The sequence below is a fragment of the Tamandua tetradactyla genome, chromosome 21 (assembly GCF_023851605.1).
Source record: "Tamandua tetradactyla isolate mTamTet1 chromosome 21, mTamTet1.pri, whole genome shotgun sequence".
Classification (NCBI taxonomy): Eukaryota; Metazoa; Chordata; class Mammalia; order Pilosa; family Myrmecophagidae; genus Tamandua; species Tamandua tetradactyla.
The window spans coordinates 21,855,117-21,880,447 of record NC_135347.1 but is presented as its reverse complement, the minus strand read 5'-3'; the positions used below and the strand labels follow the sequence as shown (position 1 = coordinate 21,880,447).

General features: G+C 38.4%; 1 long non-coding RNA gene across 1 annotated transcript in view; it reads left to right on the top strand.

Annotated features, from left to right (window-relative positions):
- The window catches only part of LOC143665528 (uncharacterized), a 65,921-nt gene extending 40,909 nt beyond the window's left edge, over positions 1–25,012 (top strand). The window contains exon 4 of the long non-coding RNA XR_013167036.1: positions 24,670–25,012. This is a non-coding gene — a long non-coding RNA (uncharacterized LOC143665528). The remainder of the gene's footprint in view (positions 1–24,669) is intronic.
- Positions 25,013–25,331: the final 319 nt, after the last annotated feature.

Genomic DNA, 25,331 nt, shown 5'->3' with positions numbered 1-25,331 from the left:
AGTAAGCCTCAAGATTAAGGGCTTGGCCTATTGATTTGGGTACTGCTAACGTTTGATACAGTATCAGGGGTTTCCCCAGTGGTAACATTTAATAGCTCCAATTTTTTTCTCCCACCCCTCAAGGGATTTTGCCAATACTTTTTGATTGTCTGTTTACTATATTCTAGGATGTATCCAGGCATTACAATAATCTATACAGAATTAAAGTCCCTCATTCTTATTCTGGGCTTCCTCTGTTTCAGTTATTCAAATGAACTATCCAGACAGGTTGAATTAGATTGTGTGTTACAGAAAATTTAGGTTCTGGACAAAATAAACCTTTCTTCCTTTTGTCTCAAAGAGTAGCTGTGGTTCTAAAATACAGACAGTATCTTCCTTCCTGTGCTCTGAATTACCTTAATTCTGACCTGATCAGCTTTGTTCTTCTATGTAAATGCCAGGCTATACGTATATAGAACAGCCTCTCAAAATCCAGAAATAATAATTACCACTCTGGACTGAATGTGTCTGCTCTAAAAGCTTATAATTTAGGTCCCTGTTTTCTTATAAGCACTTTCTAAAGGAGACCATACAATGATTGTTCATTTGTTTCTGGCTAATTTTGCCTCACCAAATGTCCACAGGTTCATTCATATCGTTGCATGCCTCACAAATTCATTCCTTTTTGCAGAGCACAATATTCGATCTATGTATGCACCATTGTTCACCAATCTACTTCTCAGTCAGTGCATCCTTCAGCCACCTCCACTCATTAGGCATCATGTATAATGCCCAAAGTCCATAGTCCATCAACACTCTCAATTTTAGATAATTTCATTGTTCCCAAGAGAAAGATAACCAATAAACACATATTTCCTCAACAAATAGGAAATCTAAACCTACCCTTAACTCTTGACCATCCCCCATTATTTACCCCTGCTGTTGCTATGGTACTGTTGATGTTTTCCTGTTAAACATAGCCAATAGCATGCAATAGCAATTTTCCCCCTGTACCCTGGACTTAGACACTCTTTGTACATGAAGCATACCTTTTAAGTAGTTCTTGCAAGAACTTATTTATGGGGTTAATCAGTGGGATACATAGGTCTATTCAACCCCTTTCAATCATGGTTGCCATCAATATGGTAATATTACTTATAGACCCACTAGAGAACTACCTTCACTTCTATCTATTCCCTTACATTTGAGTTCAACCTCATTAGCTAACCATTCACCCATCTCTAGCTTCTATGTATCTCCTATGTATCTCTAAGTCCCCTATATTCTGTATTATAAGCCTCCGATTTTACCTTTACCATGGTCATAAAAGTGGAGTCATGCAGTATCTATCCTTTTGTGTCTGGCTTATTTCACTCGGCATTATGTCCTCGACACTCATCTATCTTGTCATGTGCTTCTGGATGTCATTTTGTCTTATTGCTGCATAATATTCCATTATTGTGTATATACCACATTTTGTTAATCCACTCATCTGTTGATGGGCATTTGGTTTGTTTCCATCTTTTGGCAATTGTCCACATTTTGTTAATCCACTCATCTGTTGATGGGCATTTGGTTTGTTTCCATCTTTTGACAATTGTGAATAATGCTGCTATGAACATCAATGTGCAAATGTCTGTGTCACTGCTTTCAGCTCTTCTGGGTACATGCAAAGTAGTGCTACTGCTGGGTCATAGGGCAACTTGATATTTAGTTTCCTAAGGAACTGCCAAAAACTGTTTTCCAGAGTGGCTGCACCATTATACACTCCCACCGGCAGTGCATAAGTGTCCCAGTTTCTCCACATCCTCTCCAACATTTGTAGTTTCCTGTTTGTTTAATAGCAGCCATTCTTACAGGTGTGAGGTGGTATCTCATCATATTCTTGCTCTGCATTTCCCTATAGCCAGTGAAAATGAGCATCTCTTCATGTGCCATTGATCCATCTGTATTTGCTCTTCAGAAAAATGCCCATTCATATCTTTAGCCCATTTTATAATTGGGTTGCTTATTCTTTTGTTGTTGAGTTGTACGATTTCTTTATGTATACAGGATATCAAACCTCTGATGTGTGATTTCCAAATATTTTCTCCCATTGAGTTGGCTGCCTCTTCACCTTTTTGACAAAGTCTTTTGAGGTGCAGTAGCATTTGATTTTTGAGGAGTTCCCATTTATCGATTTTTTCTCTTGTTCCTTGTGCTTTGGGTATATAGTTTAGGAAGCTACTTCTATTACTAGATTTTGAAGATATTTCCCTACATTTTCTTCTAGAAACTTTATGGTGCTAGTTCTTATACCTAAGTGTTTGGTCCACTTTGAGTTAATGTTTGTATAGGATGTAGGGTAAGGGTCCTCTTTCATTCTTTTTGGTTATTGATATCCAATTCTCCCATGCTTATTTATTGAAAAGACTATTTTGTACCAGTTCAGTGGATTTGGGGGCCTTGTCAAAAATCAGTTGACTATAGATTTGGTGGTCTATTTCTGCATTCTTAATTTGATTCCATTGGTCAATACTTCTGTCTTTGTGCCAGTACCATGCTATTTTGACCACTGTGGCTTTATAATAAGTTTTAAAGTCAGGAAGTGTTAATTCTCCCACTTCATTATTCTTTTTTTAAGATGATTTTAGCTATTTGGGGTCTCTTTTCCTTCCAGATGAATTTGGTAACTAGTTTCCCAAGTCTTCAAAATACGTTGTTGGAATTTTGATTGGTACTGTGGTTGAATCTATAGAACAATTTGGATAGAATTGACATCTTAACTACATTTAACCTTCCTATCTTTGAGCAGGGAATGCCCTTCCACCTACTTAGGTCTTCTTTGATTTATTTTAGCAAAGTTTTCTGTGTACAAGTGTTTTATGTCCCTAGTTAAGTTCATTCCTAAGTACTTGATTCTTTTAGTTGCTATTTTGAATGGATTTTTTTCCTTAACTGACCCCTAGTTAGGTCATTGTTTGTGTGTAGAAATGTTACTGATTTTTGCACATTAATTTTATATCTTGCCATTTGCTGAATTTGTTTCTTAGCTTTCAAGTAACTTTATTGTAGATTTCTCAGGATTTTCCAAGTATAGTATCATGTCATCTGCAAATAATGAAAGTATTACTTCTTCCTTTCCAATTTGGATGCCTTTTATTTCTTTGTCTTGCCTGATTGCTCTAGCTAGAACTTCTAGTGCAATGTTGAATAATAGTGGTAACAGAGGTCATCCTTGTATCATTCCCAGTATTAAAGGAAAGCTTTCAGTCTCTCTTCATTGAGTATGATCCTGGCTATCAGTTTTTCATATATGTCCTTTATCATACTGGGGAAGTTACCCCTGATTCCTATCTTTTGAAGTGTTTTCATCAGAAAAAAAATGTTGAATTTTGTCAAATGTTTTTTTCAGCATCAACTGAGATAATCATGTGATTTGTTAATGTGCTGTATTTCCTTTCGATTTGTTAATGTGCTGTATTACAATAATTGATTTTCTTGTGTTGAACCATCCTTGCATCCCCAGTACAAACCCCACTTGGTCATGGTGTATAACTCCTTTAATGTTTTGGTGGATTCCATTTGCTAGTATTTTGTTAGAAATTAGAGAATTTTTGTCTCTATGTTCATTACAGAGACTCACCTGTAGTTTTCCTTTCTTCTAGTATCTTTACCCGGTTTTGGTATTAAAATATTAGCCTCATAAAATGAGTCAGGTTGTGTTCCTTTTTCCTCAAGTTTTTTGAAAAGTTTGAGCAGGATTGTGTTAGTTCTTTTTGGAATGTTTGATAAAATTCCCCTGTGAAGACTTGTGGCCCTGGGCTTTTCTTTGTAGGAAGATTTTTGATGACTGATTGAATTTCTTTACTTGTGATTGGTTTGTTGAGATCTTCTCTTTCTTTCTGAGTCACTGTAGCTTGTTTGTGTGTCTCCAGGAATTTGTCCATTTCATCAGAGTTGTCTAGTTTGTTGGCATATAGTTGTTCATAGTATCCTCTTATGATTTCTTTTATTTCTTCAGGGTCTGTGGTGATGTACACCTTCTCATTTCTGATTTTGTTTATTTGCATCCTCTCTCTTTTTTTCTTTGTCATTCTTGCTAGTGGCCCATCAGTTTTATTGATTTTTTCAAAAACCAACCTTTGGTTTTATTGATTCTTTCTATTGTTCTTTTGCTCTCCCATTCATTTATCTCTGCTTTAATCTTTGTTATTTCTCTTTTTTTATTTGTTTTGGGGCGGGTTTGCTGTTCTTTCTCAAGTTCCTCCAGGTGAGGAGTCAAGTCCTTGATTTTTGCTCTTTCTTGTTTTTTTTTTTTTAAATATAGGCATTTAGAACAATAAATGTCCCTCTCAGCACAGCCATTGCTGCATTCCATAAGTTCTGATATGTTGTATTCTCATTTTCATTCATCTCCAGATAGCCATAGCTACTGATTTCTCCAGCAGTTTTTTCTTTGATCCACTGGTTGTTTAACAGTGTGTTATTTAATCTCCTTATATTTGTGAATGTTCCTGTTCTTTGGTGGTTACTGAGATCCAGCTTTAATCCATTGTGATCAGAGAAAGTGCTTTGAATAATTTTAGTGGTTTTAAATGTATAAAGACCTGTTTTGTGCCCCAGCATATTATCTATCCTAGAGAATGTTCCATGAGCACTAGAGAAGAATATATATCCTGGTGTTAGGGGGTGCAATGACCTATATATGTCTGTTAGGTCTAATTCATATACCAAATTGTTTACCGTCTCTATTTCTGTATTGATCTTCTGTCTGGTTATTCTATCTATAGAGGAAAGTGGTGTGTTAGAAGTCTCTTACTATTATTGTTGAAACATCCATCACTCCTTCAGTTTTGCCAATGTCTGTCTCATGTACTTTGGAGCTCCTTTATTGGGAGCATAATCATTTATGATTGCCATTTCTTCTTGGAGAATTGTGCCTTTTATTAATATAGTGCCCCTCTTTGTCTCTTATGATATCTTTACATTTATACTCAATTTTGACCGATATTAGTATAGCTAAACCTGCTTTCTTTTGGTTACAACCTGTATGGAACATCTTTTTCCATCCTTTCACCTTCAATCTATTTGTATCCTTGTATCTAAGATGAGTCTCTTGTAAGCATCATATAGTTGGATTATATTTCTTTATCCATTCTGCCAATATGTATCTTTTAATTGGTAAGTTTAGAATGTTAATATTCAAAGTTATTACTGAGAAAGCATCTCTCTTTTTTTTTATAGTGGCATTTTTTTTTAATTTTTTAATTTTTTTTTTAAACAATGACATGCAAACACAAACATTCTTACCCTATGATCATTCCATTCCTGGTATATAATTAATAACTCACAATATCATCACATAGTTGCATATTCATCACCATGATCATTTCTTGGAACATTTACATCAATTCAGAAAAAGAAATAAAAAGAAAACAGAAAAAATCTCATATATACCATGCCCCTTACCCCTCCCTCTCATTGATTGCTAGTATTTCCATCTACCTAATATATTTTAGCCTTTGTTTCCCCTATATTTTCTATACCCCTTATCATTCCCTTTCACTGATCACTAGCATTTCAATCTACTAAATTTATTTTAACATTTGTTCCCCCTATTATTTATTTATTTTTAATCCATATGTGAAAAGGCATTTCTTGAATTCACCATCTTATTTTTTGGATTTTGTTTGTCAGATGTGTATATTCTTTTCCATCTTTCTCTTTTATCCTTTAAGTTACCCTTCTTGGTATGCTTCAGTTCTGTGCCCTTCTCCAGACCTCCATCTCCTGTCTTTTTTTTCAAGTGGTAGAACTGCCTTCAGTATTTCTTGTAGGGCTGGTCTCTTAACAGATTCTTTCAGGATTTGTTTGTTTGTGAAAATTTTAATCTGTCCTTCAGTTTTGAAGGACAATTTGGCTGGGTACAGAATTCTTGGCTGGAAGTCTATCTCTTTCAAGGTCTTAAATATATCATATCACTGCCTTCTTATCTCTATAGTGCCAGTTGAGTACTTTGAACTCAGTCTTACGTGGTTACCTTTTATGTAATAGATTGTTTTTCTCTTGCCACTTTTAGGATTTTCTGCTTCTCTTCAACATTTGACAGACTGATTAGTATCTGTCTTGGGGAAGGCCTATTTGGATTTGTTCTATTTGAAGTTCATTGAGTTTCTTTGACTTGTATATTTATGTCCTCTATAAGGTTTGGGAAAATTTCCCCCACTGTATCCTTAGCTCATCTTCCTAGCCCTTTACTCCTCTCTTCTCCTTCTGGGACATCAACAATTTTTATATTTGTGCACTTTGTTTTGTCCATCATTTCCCTGAGATTCAATTCAAAATTTTCCATCTTTTTTTACAATTTGCTGTTTCGAGTGTTCAAAATCACATATCCTGTCCTCTAGTTTGCTTATTCTTTCTTCTGCCTCTTCACATCTGATATTGCCCATCTCTAGTATGTTTTTTATTTGGTCTACAGCATTTTAACCTTTGTGATATCTGCTATTAAATCTTGACTGGTTTACTTTGGAAGCTGATTTCCATCAGTAGTCTAAAGCTTTGTATTTGTAGGATGGATGTGGAACAAGATGTGGAGTGCAGGGCAGGGCACAACAGTGTGGTGAAGCACTGCAGTGCAGGTACAGGTGCAGATTGGGTGTACTACGCTGGTGCCTGTGAGTGGGCTCCTGGCCATGGGGAGGATGAGGCTGTGCGGGTGCACGATTCTGGGTGGCGGGTCCCTGGTGTGCACAGGTCAAGGGTGCTGGGACCTTTAGGTGCATAAGCAGAGTTCTCAGCATTGCATCTGCATGGGCTGAGGGTGGATGTAGCCCGGCTACGCAGGTCAGTGCTTTCCCTGAGTTGGAAGGCATGACTGAGGGGCGTGCACATGTGCAGATCTGGGAGGGCCATGAACTGACTTACACATGTGCAGAGGGGGCAGGGGAGGTTGCCCAACTATATGGGCAACTATATAGGGGTAGGTGTAGCCTAGGTATGGAGGTAAGCACCCGTAGCCTTCAGGTGCTGGTAATTACCTGTAGGGGCCAGGGAGGGGGAGGGGGGCTCAGGAGGGGTGGGCAAGACTGCTCTTGTGCAGGAGAGGTGGGTTGGGCTGGGGCAGGCATGCATGTGCCTGGGGTGGGGTGGGGGGTGGGGGCACTTGGAGCACGGGCAGTAGGGGCAGGTGCCGGGCTCAGATGCATGGGGTTTGGGGTAAGTCGTGGGTCTTGGGGCTGGGCTGGTGAGGGTAGCATGTTCAAGGAATGCAGCTTGGCTTACTTCCTAGCCCCTGTCTCCCAGTCTGTGCACTCCTGATGGCTCGGGGCTTCTGTGTTAGGCTGTTTGTACCAGCCGGATGGTGTCCAGTTCCTCAGCTTTTGCAACTATGGCCTCCATATGTGGTGCAGAAGACCTTCCTAGGTCTCTTATACCCTGGATTTGCTGTCTCAGTCACCCTCCCACCTTCCTTCCCTTCTCTAGCTGTTCCTTGCAGCAGGGGTGAGCATGACCTATCCTATTCCACCATCTTCCTGGAACTTCCAGGACTCACTGGTCTTAACATGTTCTGTACCATCCTGAAGGAGCTGGATTGATAGAACAGTGGAAGACTAATTTACAGTGCCAACTGGGTGGCAATACCTTGAAGTGCTGGGGCAATATTCTCTGGGAGGCTGAATGTGCTCTAAAGCAGCATCCATTCTGTGGTGCTCTTTCTTCCATATCCATGATTCATGGGTCCAGGAATCAAAGTATAAAATGGAAGTGGCACCACTCACTATTGCCCCTAATGGTCCACTAGAAGCATTTTTGTTTCCTTTCCCCATAACTTTATTCTCTGCTGTTCTGCAAGTCTTAGTTACAAAAGGAGTGCTTCCACCAAGAGATACTACAATGATTCCGTTCAACTGGAAGTTAAGATTACCACCAGCCACTTGGAGCATCTCATACCTCTGAATCAACAGGCAAAGAAAGGAGTTATTATGCTAACTATGTGATTTATTTTTTTTCTTAAATATTTTTATTGACAAATCTTCACACACATACAGTCCATGCATGGTATACCATCAATGACTCATAATAGTTGTGTATTCATCACCATGATTGTTTCTTAGAACATTTGTATCACTTCTGAAAAAAAAAAGGAAAAAAAGAAAAATCTCATACATCCCATACACCTTACCCCTCTCTCTCATTGACCACTAGCATTTCAATCTACCCAATTTATTTTAGCCCTTATCCCCCCTATTATTTATTTTTTATCCATATTTTTTTACTCATCTGTCCATACCCTGGATAAAAGGAGCATCAAACACAAGGTTTTCATAATCACACAGTCACAGTGTAAATGTTATATCTTTATATAATTGTCTTCAAGAACCAAGTCTACTGGAACACAGCTCAACAGTTTCAGTACTTACCTCCAGCCACTCCAATACACAATAAACTAAAAAGGGGATCTCTATAAAATGCACAAGAATAACCTCCAGGATAGCCTCTAGATTCTGTCTGAAACCTCTCAGCCACTGAAATTTTATTGTGTCTCATTTTTCTTTTTCCCATTTTGGTCAAGAAAGCTTCCTCAATCCCATGATGCTGGGTCCCAGCTCATTCTGGGGTTTCTGTCACATGTTACCAGGGAGATTTTATACCCCTGGGAGTCATGTCCCATTAAGGGGGAGGGCAGTGAGTTCACCTGTCAAATTGGCTTACAGAGAGAGGCTACATCTGAGAAACAAACATGTTTCCCTGGAGGTAACTCTTAGGCCTAATTTTAAGTAGGCTGCCCTATCTTTTGCAGAAATAAGTTTCAGAGGGGTGAACTCCAAGATCAAGGGCTCAGCCTATTGATTTAGTGCCTCCACTGTTTGTGAGAATATCAGAAATTCTCCAAATGGAGAAGTTGAATATTTCCTCCTTTCCCCCCAGTATCCCAAAGGGACTTTACAAATACTTATTTATTTACTGCCCAAATTACTCTGGGATATATCGGGGCATCACACTAACCTGGGCAAACCAATAAGATCTCACGCCCTATTCAAGATTCCATGTACCCATGATGTTCGACTAAATTGACCATACAAGTTGAACTAGGTAATGCACTACCCAAGATAAATAGATTTTACGTGAACTAAACATCTCCCCCTTTGGTCTCACACAGAAGTTGAACTTTTAAAATGTGGACCATATCATCCTTTGCTCTGTATTCTGATCTACCCCAGTCCTATCCAGATCAGCTTCATTCATGTCTCTAGTTGAAGTCTGTTCCCTTTTTCAACAGTTCCTGTGAACTGTTTAAAAATATTGCTGTCTTTCATAGCTTCAGGGGTTGTGATTGGTCTTGATTATCAAGGGGAAATAGGGCTGCTAGTATACAGTGGAGGAAAAGAAGAGTATACCTGTAATACAGGCCATCCTTTAGGGGCATCTCTTAGTACTACCGTACCATGTAATTAAAGTCACCCCACTTTATTGTTGTTGCATGGAAAACTGCAACAACCCAATCCAGGCAGGATGACTAATGGCCCAGAACTTTCAGGGATGAAGGTTTGTGTTACCCTACCAAGCAAGGAACCATGACCAGCTGAGGTGCTTGTTGAGGGTAAAGAAATATGGAAAGGATAGTAGGAAAAGGTAATTATAAATACAAGTTATGAACACATGACCAACTACAAAAATGAGAACTGCAATTGTTATGAGTATTTCTTCCTTGGTTTGTTATGGATATGTTTGTAAATATACATGAAGCAAATATCTTTTCTTTTTCCCTATCTTATCCCTTCATCATATAACATAAGTTGCATTAACTTTATGTCACAGTGCTTAAATTACAGATATCAAGTTTAAGAGTGATATTACCCAAAGAATTGTATCCTTTCCTGGGAAAGAGTATGTTTTTGGTTTTATGCAGGGCAGTTGAATTATGTTAGGTGAAAGTATGACTATTATCATTTTTATTTAGAGAATAAATATGGTTTAAGGATACAAGGATGGGTACCACATTGACAAGGGGTGGATTATGATGGTTAAGTTTATGTGTCAACATGGCTTGTTATGGTGTCCAGTCATTTGGTCTAGCAACACTGACCTGATAGTTACTGTGAAGATATTTCATGGATTTAAATCTTTAGTCAGTTGATTGCATCTTTGGCTGATTACAGCTATAATAAACTGAAATTGCCTTCTGGAAAAAGAGAAGTCTCAACCAATCAGTTGACGGTCTTAAAGGGAGAACTGATAACCTCAGTAGTCAGAATTTCTATCTCTACTTCAGCCAGCCAGTTTCTCCTGGGAAATTCATCCAAAAAACCCCTTCACTGGAATTCCCAACTTGCAGCCTGCCCTATGGAACTTGAACTTGCCAATCCATGTGATCGCATGAGCCAATTCTTATACTAAATCTTATTAAATTATATTCTGTTGGTTCTGCTTCCTTGGAGAACCCTAACTAATAGAGCAACATTCCCCCACCCCCCAAATGTTCCAGGGCAAATTAGTTCTGAGGGATGCTACAGCAAAAGGTTGAATGACCAGTTGAAATGAGGAAATAATGAGTTTAAATAAAATTTAAAAGGATTATTTAATACTAGTCTTCTCAGTCCTTTTTATATTCTACTCTTCATTTTGAATCTCTAAAGCAGAGAGAGATAGCATGTGAGATATTCCATGGAGCCCTTTTATACAAAGGCCCTTGAAGAAAGTGTTCTATGGATAAAACTTTTAGAAGTTCTTACCTAGAAGTCTAGAGAGTCCTACAATTATACTCCACCTAAGTCAGTGCATGTGGAATGTAATCCTTGATCTGAATCTTTTTTGATCTGTCCATAGTCCATGTAAATTTACATGAGTTTATTCCATTTCTACTAGAGTCTGCCAGGGAACTGACTAATCTAATAAATTATACTGAGTTACAATGTTAGTGTATGATAGGTGCTTTCTTACCTTTCCCAGGCCCCATCAACATTACCAAGAAGCTTCAGGTGGTGTCAACCAAACCAGAATTTCAGGTGGTACCAGCCAATAAAATGGGAGTAGAAAGAAAGCTGAGAATGAGAACTAGTTTGATTTGGAGTAAAGTTTTTTGGTACCCCATCAAATTATAGCCAGTATGGATCAGCTATTCTTTCTACACAAACGGCAAGCTGGTTATAGCCCATGGAGTGAAGCTGATTGGGAATTTCTTCTTCAGTGTCAGGGGAGCTATCAGAAGAGTGTCAACTCTCCCAGTTTGCCAAAGACTGAGGGTTTTCTTGGAATACAGGACTTTCAGTGCCAAATCTGTGACATTCTCAGGCAAGCCATGATGAGTTGATCACCCTTACAGAGCAGCCACTTCACAGACTGAAATCATTCTGTAGGTCCCATGGAAAATCGGAGAACGATCTAAAAATGCTGGAATGAGAAACTTCATGGTGAGCCACATACAATATTTTCACCGACATTTCAGAAACAAGCTTCAGAGTTTGTGTATGGTTAAGACAACAAATCACAGGGAGAAAAAATGTATAGCAGGTTCTTGGCCATTTGAAATCTAATCATACAGTTTATGGAATGCCAGTCTTCTCCCTTCTCTTTTCCCACTTATCCATTCGTTTTTTGGCCATCTCACTGCTTTTTTTTTTTGGGTAGAAGCTAGAAGCACCAGAGTGCTTCAGAGTGGGTGAAGCTGCTACGAGAATTATTGGTTCTGACGAGTTGGGATTACTTGGTATTCTGACTGCTTTGCCTCACTCCTCTAATTTCTGATTGATGTGCATTTGAGATTTCTTCTAATTCTACTTTTTTGTTTTGTTTCCCTATTGTTATTCCTTGATCTTTTCATGAAAAATAAGAATAGCTGAACATTTATATATCATGGTAAAATTGTGTCATGCATTCTGCTATATACTTTGTATTCAATATTTTGTTTAATTTTTACAAAACTTTATGGTTATCTATAATAAATTTATTTCAATTTCATTGAGGAAACAAATTGAGTTACTTGTCCATGTTCATGCAGCTAGTACACAAATCCAGGTTATCTGACTCTGTACGAGTATTTCTAAGCCCTATATATTGTCCTATGGTTTGAGAGAAACTAATGAGACTTTGTCACTCTAGGCTGCCATCACTAGGTAAGACGGATCTGGGTATCGGGAAAAATAGGTCTGACAGACATTTGTATTAGACACAGACCTATTTCACTAGCTTGATTTCCTCTTTTCTCTCTGGCTGTCCCTTCTTATTCTCATTTGCATACTTTGCCTTTCATCAGTCATTAAATGATACAATTCCTCAAGTCTCACTCCTAACACTCAATTCTTTTTATTCTTTACTCTACCTTTAGGTAATATGATCTATGACCATATCTCACAAATTTATATCTTCAAACCCTCTCGTCTAAGCTCCAGATTCATAAATCCAATTGACTTCTAATACCAAACATATTATAACTTAAACTAAAGAAACTTACTGTGCTTTCCTGCCTGGACTTGAAAAACCCATTCTTTCCAATGTACTTTATGTCAGGGCCACTACTAATTAGGCAAGTTAGACACACGAAGTAATCTTCATCACCTCATATAATCCACGACAAATACTATTAGTCTCTCCTGGGTAATTGATGTATTAACTAACTTATCTACCACATCCATTTTGGTCTCCCTGTCATTGTTCTTTATTACAGCCAGAGCAGTCCTTTTTAAAAAATATCTGGTCATATCAGCGTGGTCTTTCACCTATCTCTTCAGCCCCATCGCCCAGCAAAATTAAAAATCAAAGTATTGGTCAGTGTTCTAGAAAGAATTAGATGGCATAACCAAGTTGGATAATTTGAGAAAGTCTAATAAAGATACAGGCAGTGTTTCTGGCCTATAGGGCTAGTAAGAGTGAGGTGCCAGAAACTCCCAAAGCCTGAAAGGGCAAGGGCAAGGAAAATTTTCCATAACTGTATGGAAATGTCGCCTGACAGGAGCTGCGGCTTTGGAAGGAGGATTGCAGATAACCGCTAATAACCTGGCAAGGAGAGTGCTGGGGAAATATATAACCCTACTCATTCTCCTTTCACTCTCCCACCCCATGATTCTTCCCATTGACCAAACTCAATGGAAAGTCAGAAACAAGAGAGTCAAGTGTGGTATGCATGAGCAGCAGCCTCCTGGGGCCTGAGCAGGGCAACAGAGGCTAGAAAATGGCAAAGAGTAAGAGGAAGATACCCAGGACATCTACAAAATCAAGAATTTACAAATAAAGAATATCAAAGCAAAAAGCAAAAAACTTTATATGATCAATCCCAAACAATAGTAACTACAAAACTTGAACATCACATGGAATCATGGTAGACTGGATCTGCTGTGTGTAGATCTAGGACAGGAAAAAGGGCAGGACTTTCCAAGTTTATAGAGTTCAGTAAACCACTGGCCATTACTAAGGGTTATATTTGCTTCTGCTGTTATCACATAAACCCCTTTACCAGAAAAAAGGACCCTCCTGGTGTCTGTGTTAGCCAACCCAATTTAGAAATGTCCCTGCCTAATATTACTGCCGAACCAGTTTGGAGAGTGTCTCCTTTATTCTCACTCTTCTACCTGTGAAAGACTCATCCATTTTCAGCCAAATGAAGGAGACTGTTGTTGTTTTTTTAAGCTTATTAAGCATGGGTTGTTCTCTTTTAAAAATGTTTCTGTAACTTTTTATTTTGAAATAATTTCAGGACAGTTGCAAAAATAACACAAACCCCATACCGAGAACTCCTGCCCACCTTCACCCACCCATATCAGTATCCACCAATTTTAATATTTTGTCACCTTCGCTGTATCATTTTGGCTGTCTGTCAGTCTATCTATCTATCTGTCTATCTTTATCTATCTATCTACGTATCTAGTCTGTCTTTTGGACATTTGAGCATAGGTTGCACATATACATATCACACTCCTCGAACACATGATACTTCTGCCTGTATTTCCTAAGAACAAGGATGTTCACTTATGCAATCACCTTAAGCGCAGTCATCAAGTTCAAGAAATTTAATATTGATATAAAGTTTACATTCTACATTCCAACTTTTTCTTATGTCCAAAAATGTCCTTTTGAACCTGTTCTCCTCTATTCTGAGATCCCATCCCCAGTATCATGTATTGCTTTAATTGTCATTATCACTTTGCTCTCTCTCTCTCTCTCTCTCACACTCTCGCTCCCTTCTCCCTCCATCTCTAGTTGTAGAAACATATATATAACGTAAATCTTCCCATCAAAACCCCCTTCAAGCATACCATTCAGGGAATTAATCAGTTTTACAATATTGCAGTCCCCTTACCACCACCTATCACTAGAACTTTCCCTTCATCCCAAACAGAAACCCTACACTGATTCTATATTAACTTTCCACGGGCTCTGCTTTCCACCCCCTGGAGATCTGTACTCGACTTTCTGTCTCTGTGAGTTTGCATATTCTCTGATATGTTCTTTGTGGTTACCATGGGGCTTATATCTAACATCCTAAATCTACAACAATCTTGCTTGCTTTGATACCAACTTAAGTTCAGTAGTGTACACAAACTATTTTCCTGTCCCCCTCTGTCCCCCACTCTTATGTAGCTCTTGTAACAAACTACATAATTATGCATTATGAGTCCAAAGCCATTGATTTATCACTACATTTTATGCATTTGCATTTTAGAAACTGTAGGAAATTAAAAAAAAAAGAGTTACAAATCAAAACTACATTAGTACTGGCTTTTATATTTACCCATGTCATATTTACCAGAAGTCTTTAGTTCTACATGTGGCTCAGTCAACTGTGGAGTGTACTTTCCTTTCAACCTGTAGCAACTCCCTTTAGTACTTTTTGCAGGGTTGGTCTAGTGGTGACAAAGACACTCAGCTTTTATCTGGGAATGGCTTAATCCCTCCATCATTTTTGAAAGACAATTTTGCCAGATATAGAATTCTCTTTGGCCATATATTCCTTTCAGTGTTTCAAATATGTCTTCTCACTGCCTTCTTGCCCCCGTGGTTTCTGGTGAGAAATTGGCATTTAATCTTATTGAGGATCCTTTATATGAGACACATTGCTTCTCTCTTCTGGCTTTCAAAATTCTCTCTTTCTCTTTGGCATTCAATGGTTTGATTATAACATGGTGCAGTGTGGGTCTGTTTGGGTTTATCCTGTTTAGAGTTCATTGAGCATCTTAGATATATATACCCATATCTTTCATTAAATTTGGGAAGTTTTCAGCCATTATATCTTTGAATATTCTCTCTGTGCCTTTCTCTCTTTCTTCTGAAATTCCTACAGGGCATATGTTGGGGACTGATGGTGTCCCACAGGTTCCTTAGGCTCTATTCACTTTTGTTCATTCTTTCTTCTTTCTGCTCCTCAGACTGGATGGTTTCAATTGTCTTATTTTCATATTCACTGATTCTTTCTTCTGCCAGCTCCAATCTGTTGTTGAACCCCTCTAGGGAATGTTAAATTTCTGTTATTGTGGTCTTTAGTTATGTTTGGTTCCTTTTCATAATTTCTACTTCTCTATCGATATTCTTTTTTTTGTTCATCTGATACTTTCCTGATTTCTCTTCATTCTTTGTCCATGTTTTTCTTTAGCTCTTTAAACATATTTGATACCATTTCTTAAAAGTCTTTGTCTGGTATGTCCCAGCTCTGATCCTCCTCACTGATAGTTTCTAGTGTTTTAATCTCCTTTGGCAGAACCATTGGTTCCTGTTTCATTGTATATTTTGTAGAAAATGAATATTTTGGTACATTAGTGTATTATTGCTGGAATTTGGACTGTGAGATGACTCTTCCTCAAGTTTATACACAGTAAGTGTTATGATAGAGCCTTCCTTCAATGCCAAGTGTTAACAAAAGAAAAAAGAGAGCATCTTTCCCAGTCTTTGCAGACTGACCTGTGTATGTGCCCTCCTTCACAGCTTATCCATACAAAGAGTTTGGAGAACAACTCAAAGCCAAAGTTTTGGGACCTCCCTGGTCCTTTCTGTGTACGTATCTTGTCTTGGGAATGTGAATTTGGCCCTAGGAATTCCTGTATTTACATAAATAGGAATGACTCCTCTTCCCTAGGAAGAGGTTTCCTTATGGTCCTGAGTGCTGTACTGTATGTCCAACAGCCAGCCATCCCTTGCCCCAGACTGCGCAACTTGACTGCTGTCCCACAGCTTTCCGTAGGAGAGCTTGGTGTACCACCTTCTACATGTAGGACAAGTTCTGGGACAGCAAGTCCTCCAGGCTACCACCAGATACATTGGACCAGACATGCATGCTCCCAGTATGTACATGAGAGTTACTCTGCTCCCTCCAGAGCTGGAATCAGGGTTCTGCACTGAGATCATGGGCCAGCAGTGTGCCAAGCTAATGATGGGTAGAAGAGGAGCCAGCCAAGGTAATGCAGCCCTCACCTGTCACTGCAGTCTTTTAACTGTTTTCTGGGCCTTTGAGAACAATGTTTCTGACAGTTCTTACTGGCTATTCAAAGCTTCTTTCAGGGGATGGAGCCCTGAAGCATATTTCTCTGCCATCTTGATTCTGGTGGTATTTCTCTCTTTCTAGAATTACAAAAATATCATATCAAAATTTATGAACACATTAACATTGACACAGAGTGAGTTGGTTAGAATAAATTGACATACCCCTAAAAATACAGATCATCCAGCAGATGTTTTATAAATATCTTACAGCTATTTAAATTGTGAGATTCTTATGGGAAAATGACTGTTCTTGCTGATGATAATATGTTTGGAATATGTAGGAAATACTTTGAAGACTTTTACTTCCAGAATTTGACAATTAGGATGAAAAACTCCCTTGCTACAAACACCTAGAAATGCTTATAAGATAAAATAAACATCTCTTAAAATGCATAGATGAGCTCATAATAAAATAACGGAAATCCACAAGTGTCAAAGTGGAGACATTAAACCTCAGCTTCATAAAACCTTTATGGTTCGTAAAACTCTGGGGCACCTGAAGCCACCAAAAACCTAGAGGTTAGAGGTTTGAACATTGCAGAGGGGACCTGAGACAAAGCACTGTGCCCTTCCCAGGTGGGGAATCAAAACTGAGACCCCTACATAAAGTTCAGACCCTCAAAATCAGCATTTCTCTTTTCTCTTTTTCTTTTCTCTACAAGAGAATGCTATATCAAGTTTTGAAAAGTACAATATAATATCAGCTATTGTTGGGGGTGCAAAACAAATACCAAATTCTGGCTCTTGGCTTCAGGGGAGGAGATTGAAGGAGAGCGAAGAGGGGACTGCAGTGTTAAGAAGGTTATGAACGTGACTTCCAGCATATTTGCAATGACTTATTTTTTGAGGAGTGTCCAACTGGGTTTGTTCTATCATTTTTTTGTGGTTGTGAATCATTTTAGGATGAAAAACCATACAAAGAAGCACGTGTAGTATGCATATGTGTAGGAAGAATTCTGGAAGGATGTGCAATCAATGTAGACCAAAGCAAATTTCAGAAGAATTCATAAGGCAATATGGCATTTATATAAAAGTTAAAACAGGCAGCACAATACTATATGAAGCCTGAAGATACATGTTCGTATAATATAATAATAAAAATATATATAAGCCTGCTACACCCCTCGTTAGTGATTATATTGGTGGTGGAGGCAGCTAGAGAGGATCACAGTGTGTGAATTGGACATTGTTGTCAATATTTTATCTGTTAAGCCAAGTGGTAGTACATGGGTATTAGTTATGCTATTCTTCATTTCCATTCTTTATTCCTCAAATATTAAAAGATATAGCTTAAAACTTCTAAAAAATAAAATATTTTGGTCTAATAATCTTCTGAGCAGCACATGGGTGTGCCCTGAGGCCCCAAGGAAATGCTGGTGGTCCAACCCCTCTAGAGGGTGACTGCCTCTGCCTAGAATTTCTTCTTGAATATTTTTTCTAATACAATTCATTTCATCAATAATATTTGAGCACCTACTATGTGTTAGGCCCTCTCTAGGCACTGGAGATGCAGCAGCAAATAAAACAAACAGAAACCCTGCCCTCATGGATTTATATTCTAGTGCATGTCAGAAATAGAAGAAAGAAAGTTTGGAAAGTCTGGACTCTGCAGGAAAAAATGCTCGAACTCTTATCTGCTTTTTTTTATTTTTCGGAGTTGGTGGATGGCGTAGAGGAGGATATTGGGAGGTTCTTTGGGATTCATTTCTGAGAATACTGTACATCACTCAAATAAATTTGGAAATCATGGTCAGCTCCTGTTTCAGAATCTGATAAAGTGCATCTATGATATTACATCACATCCTGTCTGGATAGGCTTATTGCATAGGCTGGAGGAAAATTGGATTAAAATTAAACTGGGCATGATGATATTTCTTATTTATGGGTTGTCCTGATGAGATATTCTTGATATTACTGTGGTTTAGATGAGTTGCCCTAAAAAGTAGCCAGGAATCTGCTTCCACACCTGGGAAGCCACCTTACCCATCACCCTCATTCACAAGTATTATGGTCTCTTTGTATATCACGTTCCTAAAAGAGTACAAACCTCTCTTTCAAAGGAGGAAGAGAGGCAGTAGAGGATCATGTCCTCTTTAAATACAAAAGTCTATCTACCAGTGTGGTGGTTTGAAGCTATTTGCACCCCAGAAAAATACATTTTTAAAGTTAATCCATTCCGGTGGGTGTGAACTCATTGTAAGTATGGCCTTTGGGTGAGGTTATTTCAGTTAAAGTGTGACTCACCTCATTTGGGATGGTCTTAATCTCCTTATTGGAATCCTTTATTAGAGAATGAAATTTGGACAGAAGGAGAGAAAACCACAGAAGCAAGAAGATGAAAACAATGAAACCCAGAGGAGAAGAGAGACCAGTAGGTACTGTCATGTGCCTTGCCACGGGGCAGAGGAGGCAGGGATCGCTGGCAGCTGGCTTTCAGGAAAAATGCATCACCTTGATGATTTGGACATTTTCCTGACTCAAAACTGTACGCTAATAAATTCCAATTGTTTAAGCCAACCCATTTCATGGTATTTACTGAAGCAGCCTAGGAAACTAAAACAGCCAGTTTTTCCAGTCATCAATTACCACTTAATAAATTTCCCAAGACTTAATGGATTAAAGCAATACTCATTTCATTAAACTGACATATAGCTCCCCTTTTGTTTTGAAGGAGTGTCAACTAATTTGTGACCATCTTTAATTTGTCACACCATCATTTCCCACTGTTTGCTGTGAGTCTAGCTAGGAATCATTGGTCCTCATTGTCAGAGCCCCATACATGGACTCAGCTCAGGAAATAAAAAAGAGAGAGATTTAGGAGGAACATTTATAAGATTTGCTGATTGGTTGGAAGTGAGTACAGAGAGAGAGAGAGAGGGAAGCCTTAAAGAGGCATCCAAGTTTCTAGTAACTGAATCCACTGTCACTTCAGCCTGCTTTGCCATCCAGCCCAAGGCAGAAAATCTAGATCATTATTTTCACTCAAATCAACTTGCTTTTGAAAGTGAGGTTTCTTTATCACCATGTGGATTCTGTAAATGCTATCAGCAGTGAGTGTAGAAATGTTCAAAGACACTAAGTATATTTTCAAAGTGCCCTTTCAATTCTCTAAGGGGAAAAAGGAAGAGTGAGTCTCTAACCCTTTCACTGTGAGCATATTCAGCTGAGCCAAATAATATATTTTTCCCTTGTGAGTGTCACAGTGCATCTTTGAAAAGGAGCTAACCTGGTCATGAAAATAAGGCTTAGAGACTTAAGTTCTCTGGGAGATGTCTGTCTTGTTCTCTCAGCTTGCCACAGAAATAGCACTGGGATACCTCACTTCCTTGCCATATGGTTGGGAATACTCTTGATTTATTTTCTCTGATGAAGGGACATTGAGTGATCACAGCTCCCACTTTGTGCCATCATGAATAACCTCAATCAATTATACTGTCAGAGACACTAAGCTGAACAAGCTGCTGAAAGAAAATTCTGGGGCAAAACTTTACAACACTTCAGACTGTAGTTTATTATTCCAGTCTGAGGGGAAGGTGAGTGTAGGCTGCAGAATAAACAAGTAGTTTATTGTAACAGGGAGTGACGAACAAGCATATCCTGAAGACACAGCAATGGAGGGAAATAAATATGCCCCATTAGCCAGATATTGTGGTCTCTGGCTAGGAAATGCTGTGGGGTCAACATTTTCAGGCCCCACACAGCTTTACTGCTCTCCTGATTGTTGATCTCCCTTGTGCAAAATTTCCCAGGCTTGTGTGAGTAACAAGAACAAATAAATCTGAGAATCAAAATCAAAGCACTTAGGTATCCATGATCCTTCTCAATCCTTACTGCTGACGAGTAAATTTCGCTTCACTTGAACTACTTCCCTGGTTCTTCACATGGGGTAATATGCTATGCTCAATTTGGAGCAAGACATGTTAGAATTATTTCTAAATCAGCCTCAAATATGCACAATAAATAGAAATTTTCAGTTCATGCCATTTACTCCATCTGCAACAGGCTAAAGTTTCCAAAGATGTCAAATGTGCAGACTAAATATATCCCATCCTCGGCCATTACATTGTACAGCTCCACTGTACACCATTCACATTGTATTTCATGTGAATCCCGTGTCCAGGGTAGTGCCCAGGGGTGCCGTTCACATGTTTCTTAGAGTTGAGGAATAGGGCATATCTTTAGCTTACCCACCCATGAACCAACCTCGATGAAAGTATTAAACATCCCTTTCCACTTTGTATTAGCCAGGTTCTCTAGAGAAACAGAATCATCAGGAAATACCCATAAATATAAAATTTATAAAAGTATCTCGCATAACCATGAGACTCTTGGTTGTGACTCTAACCATGGGAAGGTAAGAGTCCAAGGTCTGTAGTGTAGGCTGCAAGCTGGTAACTCCAGTGAAGGTCCACAGCAAACTCTCAGGAGAGCTGGCTGGGCAACCATGGGAAGGTAAGAGTCTAAGGTCTGTAGGGCAGGCTGCAAGCTGGTAACTCCAATGAAGGTCTACAGCAAACTCTCAGGAGAGCTGGCTGGGCAACCATGGGAAGGTAAGAGTCCAAGGTCTGCAGGGCAGGCTGCAAGTTGGTAACCCCAAAGATGTTCCTCAACAAACTCTCAGGAGAGCTGGCTGGGCAACCATGGGAAGGTAAGAGTCTAAGGTCTGTAGGGCAGGCTGCAAGTTGGTAACCCCAAAGATGTTCCTCAACAAACTCTCAGGATAGGCTGACTGGACACCCATGGGAATGGAAGAGTCCAAAATCCATAGGGCAGGCCATGAAGCCAGCAATTCTGACAATAGGTCTGGATGAACTCTACAGGAGAGGCTCACTAGCTGAAACAGGAAGAGTGACTGTCTCTTCTGAATCCTCCTTAAAAGGCTTCCAGTGATTAGATTAAGTATCACTCATTGCAGAAAGCACTCACCTTAGCTGATTACAAATGTAATCAGCTGTGGATGCTGTAATCATGATTTACGTCCATGAAATATCTGCATAGCAACAGACAGGCCAGCACTTGCCTGACCAGATGACCAGGCACCACCACCTGGCCAAGTTGACATATGAACCTGACCATGTCACCACCTGTGGTACCATGGGTAGGTCTCATGTGTAACAGGCTGCAGAATTTCCTCTTAACCCCAGTGGAGTCCATTGCTTATAACTTGGCTTTTGCTTTTGTTTCTTATTGTATTTTTGTACTACTTGTACTAGAACCCTGTCCCAAACCCTATTACTTTTCATTCCCTTCTCTAGATGATGGATTTGTTCCCAGTACACATTCTGTATGCCCCATTCCAACATATAACTAGCTTCTTGTTCAGCCAAACATAGTTTGCCTCAGTCTACCCCGGAAATTCTTACTGCTATACCGCATCTGCCAGGTTCATCTCAGATCAAACCCAGGTATGCTTGAATCCCTATCATCCTTCCGTGATTTGATACCCAGCCTCTCTTCTGCCATTTTAGGTATTTTCTTCTCCTTGAAGAACCATTTTAGAAAGACTAGTGAATGAAATAAAAGATCACACTATCTTCATATACTGATTGGCCAATTGTATATGTTCTTTGGAAAATATCTATTCAAGTCTTTTGCCCATTTCTTAATTGTGGTGTTTGTCTTTTGTTGTGGAGTTGTAGTACTTTAAATATGCTGGATATTAAACCATTATCAGATGTGCAACTTCCAGATATTTTCTCTGCAGGTTGTCTTTTTACTTTCTTGATAAAGTTCTTTGATATACAAAAGTTTTAATTTTGATGAAATCCCATTTATCTTTTTCTCTTTTGTTCCTTGTACTTTGACTATAAAGTCTAAGAAACCATTGTCTAATACAAAGTCCTGAAGATGATTCCGTATGTTTTCTTCTAGGAATTTCATACTTCTGCCTTTTGTATCTAGGTCTTGATCCATTTTTAGTTGATTTTTTTATATGGTGTGGGTTCACTGTTCATTATTTTGCATATGGATATCCAGTTTTGTCAGCACCATTTTGCAGAAGAGACTATATTTTCCCCACTGAGTGGACTTGCTATCCTTGTCAAAAATCAGTTGGCTGTAGATATGATGATTTAGTTCTGAGCTCTCAGTTTGATTCCATCAGTCTATATGTCTGCCCTTGTGATTGTACCATAGTCTTTTGATTGATATCACTTTGTAATAAGTTTTAAAGTCAGGAAGTGTGAGTCCTACCTTTGTTCTTCTTTTTAATGATGTTTTTTGCTATCCAGGGCCCCTTACCCTTCCATATAAATTTGATTGGATTGCATTTAATCTGTAAATTACTTTGGTGGTGTCTTATAAATACTTAGTCTTCAATCCATGAGCTGGTATATCCTTCCATTTATTTAGTTCTTAAAAATTTTTTCTTCATAATATTTTCTGGTTTTCTGTGAATAAATCCTTTACATTCTTGGTTAAATTTATTCCTAGCTATTTAATTCCTCTAGTTGTTATTATAAATGGAATTGTTCTCTTGATTTTCTCTATAGATTGTTAATTACTAGTATATAGAAACATCATTGGTCATTAGAGAAATGCAAACCAAACCCACAATGAGATTCCAATTCATACCTATGAGAATGGCTACTAGTAAAAAAATAGGAAGTAAAAAGTGTTGGAGAGGACAGCAACTTTTGTTGTTGGTGGAACTATAAAATAGTGTAGCCTCTATAGAAAATAGTTTGGCAGTTTTTCAAAATGTTAAATATAGAATTGCCAAATGACTCACCAATCCCACTTCTAGGTATATACTCAAAAGAATTGAAAGCAGAGAGTTGAACAGATATTTTCACACTGATTTTAATAGTGGCATTATTCACAATTGCCAAAAGATGGAAGCAACCCAAATGTCCATCAACAGGTGAATAGATAAACAAAATGTGGTATATACATGCAATGGGATATTATTTGGCCATGAAAAGGGATGAAGTAATGATGCATGTTACAACATGGGTGAATCTTGAAGACCTTATGTTGAAATAAGCCAGATACAAAAGGGCAAATATTGTGCAAACTCATTGATATAAATACTTAGGATATGCAAATTCATAGAGTCAACAACTAGAATACAGGTTATGAGAGCTAGAATTGGGTAAGAGAACGGGGAGTTAATGCTCAATTTGTATAGAGTTTCTTTCGAAAAATTTTGGTAATGGATGATGGTGATGGTAGCACAGCATTATGAATGTAATTATAACCACATAATTATATATTTGAATGTGGTCAAAGGTGAAATTTTAAGTTGTATATATATTATTAGAATACATTGTTTAAGAAACGATAGATCTGTACAACACAAAGAGTTAACCCTAATGTAAACTATGGACTATAGTTAATAGTATAATTATAGTACTACTGTTTCATCAACTGTAACAAAGATACCACACTAAATGCAAAATATTAATAATGGGAAAACTGCATGAAGGGGAAGGTATATGGAAACTGCATGTTTTCTGCATGACTTTCCTGCAAACTTAGTATTCTTCTAATAATTTTTAAAAGATGACACTTTCACATCCTAAATCCACATCATTGGACCCTTAAGTGAAGGCTGAGTTATAAATCACTTCAGTCAAGAGCAGCTGACAGGAAATTTTTAAACTTAATTCATGATATACGTTAGTAAATACCTCATTCTTTCTATTTTTGTTCTCTATGTAAAGCTCAAAATCGTTGAAAGATCCATTCACAGGCATCAGATGCTCTTTATTGAGTCAGCTGCCATTTTCCCCTTTAAATCCAAGGTCTCCTCTCTCAACCCCATCAAATCCTTTGAAATTTGGACAAAAGGAGGAAGTTAGGTATAGGAAATCCAAGCCACAGGATATTTTCAATGGTTGTTTAGTTTCCTGATGAGTAGGATAAGAACTTACTTTACCTTCCTAAAAGGACCCATAAAATCTGAATGTAATGAGTTCTATTCTGGGATGCAAACCAAAAACTGAAATTTGGATGTTTTCAGTGCTACACTCCAGTGATCCAAAGAAAATAATGAGCTGCATATTTCCAAATACTATAATGTGATTTAGCTATACCATTGTAATTTAGTGGCAGATTTAAGACACATGAAATCCCAGTGCTCCCTAGTGGGACCCCAGGGGTGACATCACTTAATATGAAGTCAAAAGGGGGTAGCTCAAAGAATGTCATGGAAAAATCCCAATGCATCTGTAATTGGTTATGATTCATACAAAGATCACTGGTGTTTATTCTTGGAATGCTGACTTCATTTTGTAGGAATCAGGACTGCCTTTTGCTGTTACCACAAAACTGTCTGTTGAAGATCGCATTACTCCTGTTCAAGGACCCAGATTTTGGAGGTAAGGAATCCAGATCTAAGTGGAGGGGTCCTCAGCTACTGCCTTGCTGGCAGTAATGGGAGGTGGGGATTACCTTGGGACAAGAGGAAAACCCCATTCCTTGTCTCCAACAATCTCTCCCTACTCTTAGAATGAGAGGATTTGGGCAATAACAAAAGACTATGTTTCCTGGAGTCTATGCAGTAGGCACATGCACTGGGGCCACACGGCTCAATGGAAAAACCCCTGCTTTGGCATCAGATTGACTGGCCTGGGTTTAAATCCCTGATCATTACCAGCTGCATAACCTTGAGAAAGTTCCTTAATCTTCCTGAGTCTTTGCTTTCTCATATGCAAAAGAGTGGATAAAAATACCTACCTTGAAACAACTGAAGATACTAAATTATTATTTTAGTGTTTCCCACAGGGTAGAAATTCATTGCCAATGATAGTTAAGTATTATAAGTATTCATGATGATGATGATGATAATGAAAGTGGAAAGATCCACTCTTTCTACCCTACTTCACTGATCCTGGGATAATGCATAAAGATGAAGTCTCTTTCCAGAGTTCCAGACAGGAGGTGGGGCAGTAACCTCT